Genomic DNA, 16731 nt, shown 5'->3' with positions numbered 1-16731 from the left:
AAACTGGCCGGGTCTTCGTGCCGCTCTCAAATTTCCTGGGAAATTTTTCCAGGCTCGGGTTCTTAAGTAGAAAATGGTTCTTAAGAAGAGGTAAAAAAATCTTGAGCACCTGGTTCTTATCTAGATAAGTTCTTAAGTAGAGGCGTTCTTAAGTAGAGGTACCACTGTATAAGGCGAACAAGATTTTTCTACAATCCATAGACATTCATACTAACCACATTATAATCAGGGGCAGACAGATTTATATGGAATTTGGGGGATAAACTGCTGAAAAGTTAGAGAATAATAGCAGGCATTTTGCCTCTAGCAGGACAGTACAGTGGGGCGGCTTTTTTATGCAGGAAAACTTTATAATGAGATGAAGGATAGAAAGGTGGAAAAGGGAGTGAGCCAAGATTTCACACTGCTGTACCTTCCTAGTGGCTGTTAGTTAAAACTAATCCTTTTTGCTATTCCAGTGGCAATTCTGGGAATTAATGGCATCCTTACACATACGAATCTGACTCATAGTGCTTCAGTTGATAAATGATAAACCCCTACTATTGAGAATTTCAACAGGGAAAATTACATGAATTTCATAAAGGCGGGTCGTTCTTTGTATCGATCCTACCACAAAAAATCTGACATTGAGTCTTACTCTCTTGTCTAATATTTCTGCCTGTAAGACAAAGAGATTTCCTCCAAATGCATAATCACATATATTGATATCTGTGTGTAGGCATGAAGAAACTTCCTCATTACTATTGCACTATCATGCTTAGGCTTCTGGGAATCTGAAAAGTTCACTGGAGTGCCAGTCAGTTTATTATAATGCAAACAGATATGGTCCGTTTTAGCCTTTTCCAAACTGGTATCTTCCAGATGTTTTGGGATGATAATGCCATCCCCCAATCCCAGATCGTGTTCCCAAGTCATCAAGGGAGGCATCCAATCAATTCAAATCCTATGGAGGATTAACTTTCTGGTCTGATTTGCTGTTTGAGTCTACGGAAAGGGATGGCATACAAATCTAATAAATTATTATTATTAATAATTAATTAATTATTGATATCTTTGCTAATTTTGGCTGTATTTAAGTCCTTGCAGAAATTGAAAGGAAAAATTGGCTGCCCATTCTTGCAATCTCTATTCTAGCAACAAAGCAGGGGCTTCAGAGAGGGGCGGCATACGAGTCTAATAAATAATATCTTTTTTAAAAGAAGGGGGAACATGGTGGGATGGAGAATATCTCTTAGGATGCCAGTTATTGGTAAGAGAAGACCTGAAAGTGTTCTGCTGTGGTTCCAGTGGTGGGCTACTGCTTGGGCAGGGGGGAACGCAGTGGGGTAGCGGAAATAACCGTTTAACTTTGGCGGCAACTTACATTTAGCCGCGTCTTAACCAATCAGTGAATTTCTTCAATTTGTTTAAACGAACACAACAGGAGCTCCACCCCAGAGCACCCAATTTGCACTGAAATATGTTGAAAGAAAATATATAAGCCACACCCACCGTGCGGTTGTAAAAATGTTTGTAGCCCTTCACTGTGTGGTTCTCCAATTCCATGAAAGGAATGCTCTGCTGGAACAAAGAACTAGCACCTTCCTCCAGGCAGGAAAGAAGTATAGGGAGAGTAGCTACTTTGCTGCATATTCTCTGGTTTTCTTTGCTGCCGGTCTGCTCAGGAACGGGCTGCTGGGGGGGCGCAGGCACAGTAGTTTAAAAAGTTTCTGCATATGCGCAGAAGCAAAAAAACCAAGATGGCACACCTACAGCGCTGCTGGGAGAACTAGCTCAGGGGTGTGGCAGGCCTGGGTTGCTGCCGGTTCTAGCAACTCAGGATGCCAAGTTACTACTGGTTCTATAGAACTGGTCCGAACCTGGAGGAGCCCGTCTTTGCTCTGATCCCATATGGTTATCACTTCTGTAGGATCTGAGGATTCGGGCTGGCTGAGGAATTCTAGGAATTGGTGACTATATTTCTTAAAGTTGCCAAACCAGAAAAATGGTGGTCAATGGCAGAGGTGTCAAACTCACATCATCATGGCAGCATTATGGGACATGTAAAATAATGCACTTGGGAAAAAGGATTCCTCAATCAGAGTATTGTATTGGCAGTTCTGTGTTAGCAAAAACTTCAGTAGAGAAGGATTTAGGGGTAGTGATTTCTGACAGTCTCAAAATGGGTGAACAGTGCAGTTAGGCGGTAGGGAAAGCAAGTAGGATGCTTGGCTGCATAGCTAGAGGTATAACAAGCAGGAAGAGGGAGATTATGATCCCGCTATATGGAGTGCTGGTGAGACCACATTTGGAACACTGTGTTCAGTTCTGGAGACCTCACCTACAAAAAGATATTGACAAATTTGAACGAGTCCAAAGACGGGCTACAAGAATGGTTGAAGGTCTTAAGCATAAAACGTATCAGGAAAGACTTAATGAGCTCAATCTGTATAGTCTGGAGGACAGAAGGAAAAGGGGGGACATGATTGAAACATTTAAATATGTTAAAGGGTTAAATAAGGTCTGGGAGGGAAGTGTTTTAATAGGAAAGTGAACACAAGAACAAGGGGACACAATCTGAAGTTAGTTGGGGGAAAGATCAAAAGCAACATGAGAAAATATTATTTTACTGAAAGAGTAGTAGATCCTTGCAACAAACTTCCAGCAGACATGGTTGGTAAATCCTCAGTAACTGAATTTAAACATGCCTGGGATAAACATATATCCACCCTAAGATAATATACAGAAAATAGTATAAGGGGAGACTAGATGGATCATAAGGTCTTTTTCTGCCATCAGTCTTCTATGTTTCTATGTTTCTACCACAGCTTAGTGAAGAGAAACTTTAGTGAAGGGAAACCCTTCACTAAACCAGGCATGGGTATTGCCAGCATGTGATGTATCTAGTGGGCCATGAGTTTAACAAATCTGGTCTATGGCATCATCAGGTAACCAATATAGAACATGTCAGGTCATCGCCTCTAATCTTTCTTCAGTTGGAGGCACCTCAAATGCCCGTTCCAACTTTTTCTGGGAGAAGTTGGAAAATAACTTTTTAGAAGTGGAAGTAGAAACCCAAGTACAGGATGCTCTTAAGCCCACACACCTGAACAAGATCAAGAGAGCAAGAACTATATAGACTCTATTATGGTACTTTAATGCAGGTCTTGTGGTAAATATCAAATCTTGGAAATTGCAAAAGGTTTTTTTTTTATCCCACCTCTGTGAAAATGAGTTCATGAAGGTGTAATATCTCTGAATGATTTGGAATGATTTTTCTTAGGTTTCTGAGTTCCGTTTTATACAATAAGTGGTCCATGGTAAATTGACTATGTAATTTCCTTTTATCTCGTAATTGTTTACATTTTTTATTACTTTTATTACTTTTCCAATCTCTTTAGTTACTCTCTTAGTTGGCTCCATGATGTGCAAGTAGCAATGGATCCAGAGGACCCAGAGGCATTGGTGGCGTGGTACAAGTGGCCTGTGTTCCTGGTATCCAAGTCTGAGAGTGAATAGGACGTGGTGTCAGAGGCTGAAGAGTAACCAGGGCTTTCTGCACTTCCTGAGATGAGTGACTCAGAAGAAGAGGAGGAGCCTCTTCTTGATGCTAGGAGTCACAGGGCTTATAGGAGGCAAGAGTGGTTCCTCATGAATAGCACTGCTGGCTACTGGCTATTTAAGGCTACATCACACGATGTTTCAGTGCAAAAGACAACGCCGTTTCGTTCCAGACTCTTCATTAGTTCAAGGTTTTCAGCCAACCTCTGTAAGTCTATGATAAGGAACTCTGCTACAATCTAGTAATTACTGTTGTGTTTGCCTATTCCTGGGATTCTAGCCAGCTGCTAAGACATTATTAGCAGCATGGTGAAGACTGAAGAAGAGACTCAAAATTGCTAAGACTTTTATTTTTAGTACTATAATATTTTAAACCAAGAACATTACCACATTATCAGTACACCCTCATTTTGGTGGAGGACGATCACTGTGCACTGTCTTTTGTGTAGTGTGTGTCTGTTTTTTATTATGATTAAAACTAATTTTAAAATTTTTTTAAAGTAAACTTTTAGTACTAAATCTGGTGATGTGCATCTTATTTTGGGGGGCTCAACACTGGGACAGAACAAAATGATTCTCCCTTCATCACTAACATAAGCAACCTTAGTAATCTATCACCTTTTCTTAAATTAGAAAAATAATTTCTTCTTCCCATATCCCATCTCCCCGAGTTTTCGGAGAGGGGCGGCATATAAATCCAATTAAATAATAATAATAATAATAATAATAATAATAATAATAATAATAAACAAATCCCTAAAGTCTCATCATTTCAGTCCCTATATCAGCAAAAATCCATTAAAGTTTACCAGTGATAACAATATATCTATTAAACCTTGATCAAATAAACCACCTTTATATTCCCACCTACTTCTAACCATCTTGATTTTTAGTCCCTTCAAATAATGTTCTAAAACTTGTTTTGTTTTCATTTTTCTTTATTCCTTTTCACAAATTTCTCGATGCTTTAAAAAGCCTCTTTTGCAATATAGGAAAATTATTCAAACTATTTTCTTAGTTTACCATTGTTATATCCCTTTTACTTAATAAAACATCAGTGTGTGTGTGTCCATCAGTCCGTCCAATATGCCATCTTTTCCATGTAGACCATAATTTTTAAATACATTTTTAGATCAGTCTCAATCTTTTCAGGTAAAACCTGTTCTACTTCCATAATAGATTCTAAACATTATCTGTTGTGGAAGGTACTCTTAAAATTAACTGCTGAGCCTATTGTTCAGAAATATCCTTTACTATAACCAATGTTAAAATAACCTGCTTTATTTTGTATTTATGAATTGAGTTTGTGTGTTCTCCTTATTTCTCTTCTTAGTTCCTTCAAGTTCCCTCTAGTGTCATATTTGTATAGTACTTTCCGCTCTCTGCGCAATGTGTTGTTTTTATTATTTTGGTTTTTTGCATATTATTATTTTTATTCTGTTCTCTGGTAGCCACAAAGAGTTATATCCTCATTAGGTGGCCATATATATTTTCCTAATAAACAAGTGAAGTCATTAATTAAGTTCCTTAATATTTTGGCTAAAGTACCTCATAGAAGGAAGAAGTAGTAGAAAATATACATAAGATAAAGAATACAAGAATTAGAGAGATGAGAAGGAAAATTTTATATAAATGGTATTTCACGCTAGTAAAACTAGCACACTTCCAGAGGAAAGGGAAAAGAAATTGCTGGCATGGTTGCCAAATAAAAGGAGTTTTTATGCATATGCTCTGGGAATGTGTTGAAGTTCAAAAATTTTGGAAGGAAGTACAGAATGAAATAAATAATATGCTAAACATTAATTATATAATTACAAAACAATTAACAATACTAGTTAAATATGGGGAATTACGAGAATTTAAAGAAATCAAAACAGCAGCTTTGGAAAGCGCTCAAGCAGTAGTGGTATTAGGGTGGAAAGATAGCAATAAATAAACAATCCAGAATTGGTATTGGTACATGGTGGACCACATCCACTTCGAAATTATGGAAATAAGATTAAATAACTTTGATGAAAATAAATTGGAGAAGCTGATGGCACAATGGAATAAGGTGAAAAATTATATCTTAAGTAGAATTTATGACGACAATGTGAAAAATAAACTCCAATCACTTTTTGTATGTAAAGAAATGTAAACCATGTCACGCTGTGTATTGCCAGCCCCAGAGACATTCAGTAATTAATTAGTTAATACTGTGTATGTTAGTTAGCTCCGCCCATTATGATGTAAAATCCTGCCTGTCATACAAGCATCACTTCCTTTCTTCTTCAGAAGAATCCATCTTCTTTTATTGTTCACAAAGATGTAACACGCATCTTAGATGCCTGAAACAGGCATTAGCTATTTTCTTTATTTTTCTTAATAAAAGTAACTTCGTTTGAAAGCTGTTTCTGTACTTCAATCCATCGCCTCCAGATTTGATTTATTATAGTCCACGTGGGCTATAATTTATTTCCTAAATCTGACAAACCAGAGCTAAGGAAGAAATGGAAACTTACTGTAAATAATATAACCCCCTAAATGGTGGTGGGGTTTTTATTGGTGTTGGGCACGTTTTCTTTTATGTGTTTTTTGTTTGTTGTTAATTTAGTAAATAAACCAATAAAAAAAATCTTTAAAAAAAATGGTTTCTGACTACTGTAGATCTCCTTATGAACAAATCTGCCAAGTAGCTGTTCATAAGTCTCCCCAAATTTACAAAGTCTCCTCAGTAGGGCCAACTCACAGAATTTGACACTAACTGCCTTTATGTTAGTGATCCTTCATGCAAGCACATTCTGCCTGGCTGGTGGGCTTCCAACATCTGCCACACTTAAAGCATCACTTCAAAGCAGGCGCCATGGCGTAGTTCAGAATAGGTAATAGACTAGTAATGTCCATAGTCTGCAGAAAGTTTAGTGACAAACACAATACAAGATTTAAAGTTTTCAGTTTCAAACTATCAAAGCCATTGATCCAATGGGATCTGGCTGAGAATTAAGAGAGTTATCATCTCCAAACAACAGGAGGTTGAAGTTTACCTCAAAATACAGTCTAATTCCCTGTACAGAAAGAAATCACAAATGCAAGCTTATCAAATGCTTCTCAATGAGAATAAATGTATCAGGGCACCTCCAGCCTGCCATATGATCCCAATTCTTTACTCACAAAAATGTAAGTCCCCCATATCAGATCTCAATGAAGTTAATTCCTCGCACATTCAATTCAGTTTATGTTTTAGTTACTGCAGTCTCCTGCTTTGACAAATCTCTCACTAAATTCCTTCTTGCTGATTTTGCAGTTACTTCTGGCTTTGTAATCAATAACATTTAATTTCACCAGGTTTCATAAACAAGGCTGACAAAATACAGCAACTCTATAATCAGATAAACACCCCGAAGGCAGAACTAGGTAGATAGTAATCCGAACTGCAATGGCAATCAGTAATCTACCTTGCATCATAATACAATCAACCATGTGTAACCAAAAATTAGATAGAGAAGGTCCACAAATCATGACACCTTCAGAGTTATAAAAATCCAAGTGTCAGGTGTAGTCTATTCAAGGATTAATTGGAAAGGGACAAAGGAAAGGAATGTTACAAAGCTCTTTCAAAACGATTATTTCCTATAGAGCTAATTTCCCCTTAAGGAAAACATTCCTTGTAGGACCAAAGAATATCCAGTCAAAGTGGAGACTTTAAATTGTAGTCCACAGGGACCTTGCTCAGCATTGTTTGCTGTACAATCCATGTGTAAAAATTTATAATTCAGTTTACAAGGAGATTTGATTGTGTTCAAGATCAGAATTGGGTACATACCCTATGCTAACAAAAAAAAATTGTTGTCTTTCTGTCTGTCTGTCTGTCTGTCTGAGGGGTCTACAACCTGCAGTTCTGGAGCCGCATGTGGCTCTTTGGGCCCTCTGCTGTGGCCCAAAGTGCTATCATCCTGAGTGAAGGACCACAATTTTTCCCCACCACACAGTGGGCGTGGCTTATTTTGTGGGTGTGGCTTGTTAACCATGTAACTGGTAGGAGTGGCTTGATGATCATGTGACTGGGGGTTGGCTTAAAGGTCATGTGACTGGCTTAAAGATGGCCAACTTGACGTCACTCACATCAAGGGTTTGGGATAGGGTGCCTAGCCTCTCCTTGCCAAAAAGCAATACAAGATATTTACTATTACTGAATATCCAAAATATACTATTTAATCATATCTATCTATCTATCTATCTATCTATCTATCTATCTATCTATCTATCTATCTATCTATCTATCTCTATCTATCTATCTATCTCTATCTATCTATCTATCTCTATCTATCTATCTATCTCTATCTATCTATATCTATCTATCTATCTCTATCTATCTCTATCTCTATCTATCTATCTATCTATCTATCTATCTCTATCTTTCTATCTATCTATCTATCTCTATCTATCTATCTATCTCTATCTATCTATCTATCTATCTATCTATCTATCTATCTATCTAGCTCTATCTATCTATCTATCTATCTATCTACCTACCTACCTACCTACCTACCTACCTAATCATATATATCTATCCTAGTCTCCCTTAATTTTCAAATTCAGCCAAAACCTGTGGCACTCAAAACTATACATTATCTAATATGTATAAGCTCTATTTTTGCTATCCCCACTGCGTCTCCCCCATTTCAGCAGCAGCCCATGACTGATCATCCTGTCATGACAGTGGCATGGCCGGAGCCTTAGTGCAGGAGCAAAGCATCTCTACTTGCCTTTGCATGGCAACATCATTCCGCCTTCATTGTGATACATTTGCTGTTGCCACCAGCAAAGAGGGCTGGGAGAGAATGGCGGGGTGGATCTTGCCGGGTGGAAGCCATCCCCAAGCCTGGCCTTCCTCCTCCCTTATTGGCAGGACCAAGAGAAAGAAAGGGGCAGCATGGGGAAATGTTCCCCTTCCCCACTGAGCATTGAGCCTGGGGTGGGTGGTGGTCCAGCAGAATTGGCCACATTGACAAATTAGATGGCAGAGTGGCCTGGCCCGGTTCTCATATTGGAACACTGTTCGCCACCTTTGAAATGTGCTGCTTTCTGTTTCTTGTCTGGGCGGAGGACTGGGGAATCTTGTGGCTGTAATGGAGCAGGGAGGGTGCACAGTAGAGAAGGAAGTGGAGGAGGAGGGAAGCACTCATTCCTCAGGCAGCCCAGATTTCCAAAAGGAAGGAAGAAAAATGGGTAGCGAAAAGCCCCAAGGAGAGCACACAGGGCTTTCTGAGAGAGTGAGAAGAGACACAGAGGCAGGGACCAAGAGAGAGCAAGATACACACAGAGAGAGGGGGGGAGAGAGAGAGAAAAAAGAAAGAGATGAGAGAGAGAAATGAGAAAGAGGGATATAGGGTTATAGAGAGGAAAAAAGAGAAATGAAAGACGAGAGGGAGGGAGAGGAAGACAGAGAAAAAGGGAGATGAGAGAGAGAGAGAAATGCAAGAGGGAAATCAATACAGAGAGAGAGGGAGGGAGGGAGATGAGAGGGGGACAAAGGGGGCAGGAAAATAGCTATTTCCCATTGAAAACAAAACACGGGGAGCCACAAAACCTGGGTAGGTGTGGCAAGGGGATCATGTGATTGGGTGGGAGTGAGTGATATGGAGTTGTCCATGTCCACCCAGACTTTGTGGCTCCCGTTGTTTTGTTTTTTTGTGGGAAACAGGCCCAAGTGACTCTCTAGTGAGTGTTTAAGGTTGCAGACCCCTGGTCTATCTAATTTAGAAATCACCCGCCTCCTTTGTAGAATGTCTATATAATATATAATAAAAAAACAGTTAAAAGCAAGGATAACATAATCAAAATGAAAAAGGTGAGGGAAGGGCTACAGAGGGCTAACCACCTCCATGACTATGTGCTACATTTTACAAACTGCAAGTGAATTGGCAAAACCAGGTCTTCAAACATTTGTGAAGGGACAGGAGCCTGGGGAATTGTCTCACCTGTAAGAGAAAAAGCTCTTTCTGCTTCATTCTTGGTTGTTTCAGATATTAACCTTTCTTTTACAGCTGAGAACATAACTTTAATGGCCAGAATTGTAGCTCAGAATTGTGCTTCATATAGAAGGCTCAATCCCTGGCTAATCTAGAGAGGGCTGTGACATCTCCTGTCCAAGCTGTACAGCAGTGATTCTCAACTCCAGCAAGTTTAAGATGTGTGAACTGGCTGGGGAAATTAGAGAGTTGAAGTCCATACCTCTTAAAGTTGCTGAGATTGAGAAACTTTGCTCTAAAGAACTGCTCTTAGCAACATGGAAGGGTGTGTGGCAAGTGGGATAGCTGTCTGCATAACAATTCAAAGTATTAACAACCAACAAGAACATATGAGTATCTGCTCTGCTTGCCCACGAATTGGGAACATCTCAATGAGTAAGTCTCCCTTTCCCTAAAACATCAACTCTGATATCATTTAAGCTCACATGGTAAGTCTGGAACTAGAATCAGACAATCATCATCATCATCATCATAACAGAGTTGGAAGGGACCTTGAGGTCTTCTAGTCTAACCCCCTGCTTAGGCAGAAAACCCTATTCTACTTCAGATAAATGGTTATCTAACATCTTTAAAACTTCCAGTGTTGGAGCATTCACAACTTCTGGAGGCAAGCTGTTCCATTTCTCTTTAGTTCTAAGTCACTTTTCTCCTTGTTTAGTTTCCACCCATTGCTTCTTGTTCTACCCTCAGGTGCTTTGGAGAATAGTTTGACTCCCTCTTCTTTGTGGCAATCCCTGAGATATTGGAACACTGCTATCATGTCTCCCCTGGTCCTTTTTTCATATCATTGCTACAACTATCCAACCCTGCTGTAGAGACAGCCTGAGGTTTAGGGATTCTGATTCAGGGATTGTGCTAGATGATTTGCCAACCTAATGAAGCTAATTTTCTTCAATAATCCTCCACACTTCTGCAATGAATTTCTTCTATGCTATACAATCACAGGAAGAATGCTGAGCAAGCCTTCACCATTTTTTTTCCCAGTTTCAAAATGAATCCAAGGCATTCCCATGCCTCAGACCTTAAATTCATGACCTCAGATAATAATTGCATGAAACAGGTACATCTGAAAGCCCTCCTTCTCCTAAATTTGGATCTAACCGGAGAAGTAATTGTTTTCTCTCTGTAAGTGCAACCACTTCCACAACCCAATTTCCCTTACCCTTATGGTGAAGAAAGCAAGGGGATCAAGAAGCCTCATAGAAGAATGCAACTCTAATGCAGTGACAAAGCCTCTGTCCCCAAGAAAGTTATTTAGAGAGGTGTGTGACTGTTTCAATAGAACTTACCTTGATAAAAATGCAAAAGTGGCACACATGGACTTTCCAGCTGGATAGAAGACCTCTTTATCCCAAACTCATTGATGCAGGCATGAAAGAGATCCTTGTTGATCCCAGTCTCTCACAGCAACTGTTGTCATGGTTATAAATCATTTCTTATTGCCCTCCCTGGTCAGTAACGGAATATTAAGAATGGATTTACTGGGTGAGCACACTCAGGCTGGCTGCTCTCTCTGAGTGAAAGTTGATAGTAATAGACTCTAGTCACATTTATTGCCAGTAAAAAAAAAGATATAATGGAAACTAAAGCAACTTAGCATCTACAGACATATGAATGAAGAAATTTATATACTGTAGTTGTTCCATGAAAGAAGCAACACAATTGATGAGGGAAATGGGAGAAAAAGAATGCACATGTTCTATGAGACACATGAAGTAAGTTTTTATTTTACTACAGGTAGTGAAGGGCAGCTGCCTAATTTGATTAATAATATTAACAACAACAACAACAACAACAACAACAACAACAACAACAACAACAACAACAACAACAACAGAGTTGGAAGGGACCTTGGAGGTCTTCTAGTCCAATCCCCTCCTTAGGCAAAACCCTACACCACTTCAGATAAATGGTTATCCAACATTTTCTTTAAAACTTTAAGTGCTGGAGCATTCACAACTTCTGGGGACAAGCTGTTCCACTGATTATTCTAGCTATCAGGAAATTTCTCCTTAGTTCTAAGTTGATTCTCTCCTTAATTAGTTTTCATTCATTGCTTCTTGTTCTACCTTCAGGTGCTTTGGAGAATAGCTTGACTCCCTCTTCTTTGTGGCAACCTTTGAGATATGGGAACACTGCTATCATGTCTCCCCTAGTCCTTCTTTTCATTAAAGTAGACATACCCAGTTCCTGCAGCCCTTCTTCATCTGTTTTAGCCTCCAGTCCCCTAATCATCTTTGTTGCTCTCCTCTGCACTCTTTTTAGAATCTCAACACCCTTTTTAAATCGTGGTGACCAAAACATGTAAAGAAATACCCAGGAGATGTAATCTTATGTTCTTTGTCTTTTTCTTTGAAGTAAGTGAATAGAATTAAACAATAACAACAAATGACATGTACAAATTGGAGGTATTGCGGTTGGTTAAGTAAAAAACATGAAGATAATCCCGTATTTTCTGACACTAAGGAAATCTAGAATTTCCGAGAGTCCTATCAGCATTTGTACTGTGCTCTACAGCCTCTACTCCTTTTGAAGGAAAGGGACCTTAAGCCACCATTAGTGATACTGTGTACATTCTGTGTACCTAGTTGCACCTGGAGATGGTCATTTGAGTGAATTCCAACAGCAAGGACAAAAAAGTTGGATGGGACAGATGGGAAGCAGGGATGACTATAGGAGAGGGTCAAAAAAATTGTGGTAGACAATGGATGGATGTAAAGCCCTGGATGTGCATCAAATCTGCTATGTTGCATTTTGTTTCAGTTTTACTCACCTGATTAATTTCTGAGAATTTTTAAAAAAATATCTTTTTAACATATTTCTACTATTACATTTTCTTAAAGTAACAGCACCATGCCAAGAAAAGGAGGGTGAAGCAATTCCTAAAATAACTTCAAGCCAGCCCTGATTTTACTACCAAGATCAGATATACATGGAAGGAAGCTGAAATGCACACACACCCATGTGAGAATCCATGTGGATTTGCACTGGCAGAACCGCCTGATAATATGAATGTAGTGCAGTGCAAACATTTTTAGATCCCAAAGGAACCTGCTCATCTTCGCTACTTTCATCTGCAGAGTTTCTACACTAACCGGGATGATTTCCTGACAAATTAAGCTAACAAGTATAAATATGAATTAGTCAATAACAGAATTTTTAAATGAAAGCACTTTAAAAAAAAAAAAAAAAGAGGGACTTTGAGGTGGCGAGGAGGAGCACGGGCCTCCCATACACCTGGCGCGAGGCTGCCTCCCATACACTGCACCAGAAAAAGAAACCCAGCTGGGCGAGAGGGGGGAACCTCCCGCTCCTTTGACCGAAAGGCTCCTACCTGCTTCCTCTTCCTTCCCATGCTGAAGGGCTCCCCTCTCCTCTCGCTCGCTCGCTTTGTAGCCAGCACCTTTCCTTCACTGTGGTGACTCATCGGTTTGGCTGAAGCCGAGTTGATCCAGCCAGGGCAAACGCCCCCTTTTGCCTTTCTGCACCCAGATGCTCTGGGAGGCAACCTTGCGCCGGGTATATGGGAGGCAGCGCGAGGGAGTCACCACAGTGAAGTGGTTTATTCCCTCTCCAAGTGCCCAGAGAAAGGGAAACGCTCGGTTCACTCTGGGCTGCCAAAGTCTCCTTAAGCACCACCAAAAGGCTCCTCTGACAGCCCAGAACAGCATGAGATAGCCTGGATTAAAGGGGGGATGGCAGGAAACTGGCCGGGCCCTCGTGCCACTCTCAAATTTCCTGGGAAATTTTTCCAGGCTCGGGTTCTTAAGTAGAAAATTGTTCTTAAGAAGAGGCAAAACATTTTTGAACACCCAGTTCTTATCTAGAAAGGTTCTTAAGTAGAGGCATTCTTAGATAGAGGTACCACTGTAATTGTAATGATGGATGGATACAGGAGAATTCAAGGGAAGATTAACCTACTCTGCTACCACCTCTACACTTTAAAAGAAAGTTGAGGTCCTTGCTTTTTCATTCCTGAATGGCTTATAGTGATTTCTAGTTTTATGCAGTTATAAAATCCGTGGAACAGTCTCTGCTTCTGACCAGAGGTTCCATTGCATTTGTCTCTCCCATGTGGTGCACACCCAGGAGTCCCATTTATTCAGCCAGAATGGTGCTACTCAGGTGAGAAGCAATGGGGAATTAGGCCCTTAATGGTACATAAAACAAATATCAATTCAGAGGTAAGGAAAAGGGGCAAAATCTGTTAGGCAAAGTACTGTATCACTTATTGTTTTGGATTATGGGGAATAGCACACAAAAAAAGAGCAATATGTGTAGAGCAGAAAAGTATTAAATTGAGCAGAAGATGAGCCAGTTATGGAAGATTAGAGTTCCCTGAAGGTAGTACACAAAGGACCTAGCTGGTAAGAGAGAACATGTGATTGTTTGAACAGGTGCATGTAGAAGGTAAGTGTTGCTCTAAAAGCACCAGAACACTTTCAGCAGCTGCAAAGAATGAGAAAAAGAATGCCTTTGAATTGAACATAGATGAATAAAAGAGGCTCAAGCAATTTTGAAGGCTCTGCAGCCTGCAAGATTCTTTAATTCCAGGTTTGACACCTACTTCTCTTGTTCTTTGTGAACACAATATATGTAGAGCAAGACTTGGTTGACAGGTAAAAATAACAGAAAAACTCAGAGGCTTCTTTTACTTGTGAAAATATTGACATTTGCAAATAAAGCTAAGAAAGTTGTGAAGAAGGTCATTTGGTTTCTGATTTAGGTGCTATAACAGGGTCGTTTTCTTGTTGGATTTCAATCTCTGTCCTGTTCTAATAATTCTATTAATTCTAATAATTAAACAAGTGCAGGCATTCACAACTTTGAGTAGTTATAGAAAAGTAAGTCAATATAATCCATAGGTTTCAATTATTGCCAGTAACAGAAGCCAAATATATATCTTTCTATTCATTAATCTTTGGAGTAGGCAGATCCCAAATTAAGATCCAGTATCCCTGCCATTACCTGGGTGCTCTGGGGTAGAGCTCCATTTTTGCTACCCCACTGCGTCTACTTCCACCTCCCCGGCCCAGGCAGTAGCCCACTCCTGGGAAATAGACTGTTTCCCGCCTCCAGAGGGCCTCCAGGAAGTGGAGGAAGGTCTTTTCGCCCTCCCCAAGCATTGAATTATGGGTGGGGGCACTCGCACATGCGCGATAACGCACGCCCACACTCTTTCGGCACCCTAGGGAAAAAAGGTTCGCCATCACTGGCCTATACTATTATGAAATAGTGTGGATCATATAGAAAGAGCTTTCAATCCCAAATGAAAAGTAAAATGCTAAGAAAAGGAGACCCAGTTCGGTATGGTGGTAAAGGCACCCAACTAGAAAACAGAAGAGTTCTACTCCTGACTTGGACACAAAGCCAGTCAGGCAACCTGGGGCCAGTCTCTCTCTCTTTCAGCTCTAGGAAGCAGGCAAAGGCAAACCACTTCTGAAATCTTGCCAAGAAAACTGCAGGGATTTGTCTAGGCAGTTGCCAGGAATCAAATCTGGCTCAGAGACAATACGCCGGCAGACATGCACCACAAAAACAAAGCCAAGAAGGAGCCAGGCAGAAAAATGTCTAACCCCCATGGCGAGTGGAATTCCCAAGTTCATATGGAGATGAACTGGGGAAATCTGTAGCTGCCCGAGTTAAGTACAAAAGGTTGCAGCCAATTGTCTACTATATAGAAAATAACTGCTGTCCCCCCATCCTGATCTTGTTTTGCTCAAGGTATGCAAGAAGGAATTTATGGAGCAGCTACTTATTTCGGCTTTGAATGTACCAGTCTCTGAAACTGTACATCTTGTTAAGCTGGGGTTACTCTCTGTGGAGAAAAGCAGTATTCTGGTCCTTAGAGAAGGAGCTAAATTTAAAATCCTGTTATGGAAGATGGGTCATAAACCAATAAAGAAAAAGCTGAATCGAAAAAATGTTTCCACTCTGTTTATAGATGAGCAGTTTTGTTTTGTTTTGTTTTTCCCCGTGGAACACACATCGCTCAAATATTTGGACCACAATGCTCTTAAACGTAACATTCTTCCCACAGGGATGGCAATATTAACAGGTTAACATTTTAAGTAGATCAGGTATCATTTGTGATTCGACTTACAGCACTATCAGGTCTTCTCTTGGGCTTAGTACTATCACAATGTATTCTGAAAGCAATCAAGAAACAGTAATATAAAACAGAATATATTAAGTTTGCAAGAAGCAATTCAATGAACAACTTTTTACTGGCACCTTGTATCATTGGCCAATTATTTACTATTTTTGTGCAGCACATATGTGACACCCAATGGCCACTTTTAGAATTATATTTCTAATGCATTAATAAGGTTTTAGAACATCCATTGGTGATTAGCAAACCTGAATGTTAAAAACTAATTGCCCAAAAATCAACAAGTGGAAAAGCACCTCCCAAAAAGAAAAACCACACAACACAATGTGTCACAGTGTATTCAAAATAAACAGTTTATATCCATGCATTTATATCCATGCATTAAAAAGCAAGATACATTATACAAATGTGTGAATGCAACCAAATCTCCCATTACCTTTTTATTAGGTATTTGGATACACCCCATTTGTTACAATGCTGGATGTGAATCTGTGACAATCTCTGAATGCAAATTATTATAGTTCATCTTAAGTGGCTTTGTTTTATTTTGTTTTTAAGATAAAGATTTTTCCTAAGTTAAACTTTTACCTACCACAGAACACATCAATGTAATTTTCCGAGTCTTCGGAGAAGGACAGCATACAAATCTAATAAATTGAATTGAATTGAATTATTGCAGCAATCAGAAAGGATTGAACATTGTCTTCATGGTTTATTTTTACACTCTGGTTGATCACCCTGGGAATTCATGTGGTCTCACATCTGAATTTTATGTATGCGTTATATTTCTATGCTGCCCTTCTCCGCAGACTCAATGCGGCTCACAACAAAGATAGGTACAACAATAAAATATGTAAGAAATCTAAACTTAAAAATATGATTTAAAGCCCCAGTTCATTAAAAACAATCATCCACATTCATCCCATATACATTCTAATTGTTGGCAGGGGTGGATGTAACACTAAATGACCCCAAAGGTGAGTTTTTAAAGCCTTGCGGAAGACCAGGAGGATGGGGGCAGTAGGAATCCCTGGAGGGAATTGATTCCAAAGGGTCAGAGTCACCACA

This window comes from Erythrolamprus reginae, chromosome 1 (assembly GCF_031021105.1).
Source record: "Erythrolamprus reginae isolate rEryReg1 chromosome 1, rEryReg1.hap1, whole genome shotgun sequence".
NCBI classification, from domain to species: domain Eukaryota; kingdom Metazoa; phylum Chordata; class Lepidosauria; order Squamata; family Dipsadidae; genus Erythrolamprus; species Erythrolamprus reginae.
The sequence above is the reverse complement of the archived record's forward strand: the minus strand, read 5'-3'. Positions refer to the sequence as shown.